Source organism: Aristolochia californica, unplaced genomic scaffold (genome assembly GCF_029961685.1).
Source record: "Aristolochia californica isolate CCGP_79_NKW_82.1479 unplaced genomic scaffold, dmAriCali1.0.hap1 SCAF_10, whole genome shotgun sequence".
Lineage (NCBI taxonomy): Eukaryota > Viridiplantae > Streptophyta > Magnoliopsida > Piperales > Aristolochiaceae > Aristolochia > Aristolochia californica.
Genome location: NW_027181771.1, coordinates 25875718 through 25881078, shown reverse-complemented (window position 1 = coordinate 25881078; position 5361 = coordinate 25875718). Strand labels below are relative to the sequence as shown.

The window sequence follows — 5361 nt, the reverse complement described above, 5'->3', positions numbered from 1 at the left end:
TTGGAGGTAGAAATTTACATGATGTAGCCACATGGTTTCAAAACACATGGAAAGGAGAAAATGGTGTGTAAACTTCAAATGAGCCTATATGGTCTTAAACAAGCTCCAAGACAATGGTATAAGAGTTTGACACCTTTATGAGTAGTAATGGTTTCTTGAGGTGCCAGGCAGATCATTGTTGTTATGTGAAGAAGTTTGATGACTCCTATATCATTCTACTGCTATATGTTGATGATATTGATAGCATATGCTTGCAAAGAGGAAATAGATAATTTGAAAAGGGAGTTGTTGAAGAAGTATGCAATGGCAGCATAACAGAGAGTCCTTACATGAATACTGGGAACGTTTCAAGAAATTATGTGCAAGCTGCCCTCATCATCAGATTAGCGAGTCCAATATTTCTGTGAGGGCCTTCTACCCATTGATAGGAGCATGATTGATGCTGCAAGTTGAAAAGCTTTGGAGGATAAAACTCCCGAGGCCGTGAGAAACTTGATTTCAAATATGGCGACCAATTCTCAACAATTTGGCACAAGGCTTGGCCTTCCATCTAAGAATGTTAATGAGGTAAATATTTCCTCCCTTGAATGAAAATTTTGAGTCTAACTTTTTTTGTTTGTCAAATGGCTATAGGTAATACGCAAATAGCGAAGGAATGTGGGATTTGTTCAGTAGTAGGGCATCCAACTGATATGTGCCAAACTCTTCAAGAGGAGCCCACTGAGCAAGTGAATGCAGTGAGTGGTTTTCCTGGACAACCGCAAAGAAAGTATGATCCCTATTCGAACACGTTTAACATGGAATGGAGGGATCGTCCCAACCTTAGCTATGGGAATCCACAAGTTAATCAGCCCACGACTTCAAATCACCCAAGTTACCAGCAATATAAGCAGCCATATCCCTCTAGACAACAACTAGGACAAGTTTCCAATTCTGATATGTCTTTAGAAGATATTGTTAAGTTTCTTGCCACTAATACTTTGCAATTTCAATAAGAGACGAAACAATTTTAACAAGAGGCAAGTGCTAGTATTCAAAGTTTGGACAATCAGATGGGCCAGATGGCAACCGCAATTAGTTGGCTAGAGGCACGAAGTTCGGGTAAATTACCTTCTTAAACGGTAGTAAATCCAAGAGAAAATCCAAGTGCAATATTTTTGATAATTGGTAAAGAGGTTGAGATTCAGGTAAAGGCAGCCCCTACATCGTCGGAGCAAGAAAAAGAGAAAAAACGTCATTGCAGACAGGAACGTTCCCAATGATGATGACGTTCCTAAGCGTAAGTTTCCACCTTTTTATAATTATAAACCAGTTCCTCCTCTTACTCAGGCTTTGGTAGATTCTTGAAAAGATGAGCAAATTATAGATTTATATGAGACTTTTTGTAGATCTGAGGTAAATATTCTACTTGTAGATGCTATTAAACAAGTGCCTCGTTATGCTAAATTCCTGAAAGAACTGTGCACAATTAAGAGGAAACAAAAACTTAAAGGATGTGAGAAGGTAAGAGTAGGGGAGATGTTTCTACAGTTATTCAAAGAAAACTCCCTACGAAGTGCAAAGATCCAGGTGTGTTTACTATCCCTTGTACGTTAGGTAACATCAGATTTGAGAAGGCCATGATAAAATTAGGAGCTTCGATTAATGTCATGCCATATTCTACATATGTTTCTTTGAAACTTGGACCTTTGAATAAAATTGGTGTTGTGATTCAATTGGCCAATAGATCTAATGCCTATCATAAGGGTGTAGTTGAGGATGTTTGATAGATGCCAGATTCTGATATGAGAACTAGGTTAATTATAATTGAATAACCTTTATAATTGTGTTATAAGTGGTTATTTATCGGTTTTCACTTGAAACGTGTATTTATTGAATTTGGCATTAATCACTGCTTTTATTGCATATTTTTCTCTCCTGAATGATATTTCATTGCTTTTAGGGTTTATTTTTTCCTGAAATGATTTTGATGGATTTAATTATGGAATTTCAGGAGAATTTTGTGTGGAGAAGAAGATATTTACAGAAATGCCATTAGTGGGGAAGGTATTTTTTTAGGGCAAATCGTATTGAAAAGGTGAGACCGTCGACCGAAACAGGGGAGGCCACCGACCAAAAGAAGGGAGACCCGAGAAGATTTCCAGCCGTCGTTCACCGTGCCACCGTCGTCCACCGTCGTTCGGCAATCTAGAACAGACCCGAGGAGAGCTCAAGAGAGTCTCTGTCGCGGCGAGTTCGACACTGCCAGTTTCTACTCACCAGGCTGAGAGGTGACCCGAGAGGGCTCCTCCGGCACCGATTCTGCATTCCGACCATCCTCCGGCGTCGATTACCCATTTCCGACCATTTTCGGAGCTATTCCGACTCCGATCGAGACTTGAGAGAGCCGGTTAGAGGACTTCAGCTCCGTTCCGTTCTTCGTCGGTCATCACCTCCATCCGTGGGTTTCTATCGTTCTTCGCCGGCATTGTCTCTACCTCCGGCCACTCGCTCTTGCAACCTGAAGCCATCAATTTCTAGAAATTGCAGCACCCGTGAGAACAAGCCTGTCTGCCCGAGCGAGAGGAAGGAGAAGGGGAGTAATCCGTCATTTTGGAATTTAATTTTCCTATAGTTTGAACTTAGGTTTTGAATGTTTATTAAATTTTATTTGAGAATTAATGTTTATCGAATATTTGTTTTCTGGATATTTGATTAAATTAGATAGCTAGGGTAGGATTGTAATCTAGGTTGGATTTTGGTATTTTAATCCAATTTCTGTCTTTCACTTTATACGCCCTAGAGGGGATAGACGCAAGGATTGAGAAATCGGATTTGTGATTACGTGGCACTCGAGAGAGGCACGAATCACGATAAAATCCAGAGTTGATAATTTTAGCATCATCACAATAGAAAATTGATTCTCTGCATTCTATTGTAATTCGATCTCTGTCATTACCTCTTGGCACCTAAGAGGGGCTAGACGCAAGGATTGAGAATCCGGATTCGTGGTTATGTGGCGCTCGAGAGAGGCACGAATCACGATAAAATCTACAGCTAACGTTTCCTGTTGTGAAAGTAGTTAATCAGATTATTGCTTGATAATTTAGGATATAATTAGCGTTTAGTTCAGATTAAGTCATTATATTTGGTTAGGCTAGTTGACTTAAGAATACACAAAATTTAGTCTTCCCTATGGATATGACCCTCGCTTCCCGCTAGATTCCATGAACGATTCGTATCCTTGCAAAGTGTAAAAGTTGATGTAATTAAATTTCACATCAAGTTTTTGGCACCGCTACCGGGGAGGCACGTATTAAGTGTATTTCTTTGTTCTCCATGGTCTTAGATTAGATTTATTTTTCTGCTTTCATAATTTTGTGTGAAGTTATTCTTATTTCTTCTATTTAGTTCGTATTTTCAGTAGTTAGTTTTGTTTCTTTTTGTGTTTTTATGCACAGCCGCCACTCCCTAGGTGAACCATTAGCTCCCTTTGTTGAAGAGGTAGAACATATTTGTAGGAAAACACTAGAAGTCAAGTTAGGAGCTACCATGGCCAATCAGGCTGAACCATTACAGTTACCTGCAGTCGGTGACCGTAGATCCCTGAGGGATTATTCTATCCCATCCCACTTCACATCACCTTCTTGCATTATATTGCCACCCACTACTGCCTCCAGTTATGAGTTGAAACTGGGTGTGATCCAACTCCTCCCTACATTCTATGGGTTGGAGAAGGAGGACCCTTATTACCACATCAAGTAATTCTTAGATATCTGTGCAACTTTCAAATTCCAAAATTTCTCAGATGACTCTATCTGGTTAAGACTTTTTCCATTTTCACTTATGGATAAGGCCAAGTCTTGGCTTAATTCCTTAGAGGTGGGCAGAATTACTTCATGGGACACATTAGTCACAAAATTTTTGTCCAAGTACTTTGCCATTCAGAGAACTACAACCCTTAGGAGAGAAATCTCCAACTTTATGCAATAGGAGGGTGAACACTTTTATGAGGCTTGGGAGAAATGGAAGGATTTGATCCGTAGGTGTCCGCATCATGGGTTTGAGAAATGGCATTTAGTGCAATACTTTTATCAAGGTCTTACACCCCAGGTTAGATCTATGGTAGATGCAACGAGTGGTGGGAGTTTGATGGGTAAGAGTGCTAGTGAGGCGTAGGACTTCTTTGAAATGTTGAGTGATCAATCTCAGCAATGGGGTTCGTCATTTAATGTTGATAGAAGATTCCACGATGCCAAAAGAGGAAACACCCATGCTCATGGCCAAGAATGAGGGGTTGACTAGAAAAATTGACGCCCTTATGGTTTCACCTGCTCCTAACCCATCTACTATCTGTGCCATATGCTCTGGTTCATCTCATCCCACACAAATGTGTCCATCTAGTTCATCCTACCAGGAGCTCATTGAGGACTTGAATGCAGTCCAGAATTTTCATAGACCAAACCGGAATGATCCTTTTTCGGAAACATATAATTCAGGTTGGGCTAGGCACCCAAATTTCTCATGGTCCAAGGGCCCACAGGTTGGGGGTCCTCTAGGGTTTACTCAACCCCAAGCTCCACGCCCACACTTAACTCAACAACCATTGATTCCACAAAAACCTTCACTTGAGGATACACTTCAATTATTTATGCAGAATACACAGTCCTCCATTGCTAAACTTGAAATACAAGTGAGTCAGTTGGCCAGCCACATGAGTGAACAGACACAAAATAGACTCCCAAGTCAAACCATTCCTAACCCCAAAAGCACACATGAGAGTGGGTTGAGTTCCAAACCCCACCATGAGCAAGCCAAAACCATAACCACCCTTAGGAGTGGTCGTGAGTTGAACAATGGGGTAGGGACCACTAAGTCTAAGGAGTCAAAGGATGACAATGGGGACACATCATTGAGTGAAGAACCTCTAAGTTCTCCACCAACAGTCAGGCAGATCCCTAACCAAGTCCCACCAGCTCCTTATCCGCAAAGGTTATCGGGCCCACCTAGGAAAAGAGATAGCATGCATGAAACGTTGGAACTGTTTAGTAAGGTTCACATTAACATTCCACTTCTTGATGCTATTAGGCAAGTCCCTGCCTATGCCTGATTTTTGAAAGACCTTTGTACATAGAAGAGAAAACAACATGTTAACAAAAAGGTCTTTCTTACTGAGAATGTAAGCTCAATTCTGAAGCACAACACTCCTAAAGTTAAAGATCCTGGATGCCCCACAATTTCATGTGTCATTGGTGAACATACCATCCAGAGAGCTCTTCTTGACTTAGGGGCAAGTGTGTATTTGCTTCCTTTCTTTGTGTACCAGCAATTAGGTTTGGGGGAATTGAAGCCTACTCCCATCACACTTCAACTAGCTGACCA

General features: G+C 40.9%; 1 non-coding gene across 1 annotated transcript; it reads right to left on the bottom strand.

Annotated features, from left to right (window-relative positions):
* Positions 1-3936: 3936 nt before the first annotated feature.
* LOC137943293 (small nucleolar RNA R71) lies at positions 3937-4043 on the bottom strand. Its single transcript, XR_011110631.1, has one exon. It is a non-coding gene; the product is annotated as a small nucleolar RNA R71 (small nucleolar RNA).
* Between the last annotated feature and the right edge of the window lie 1318 nt (positions 4044-5361).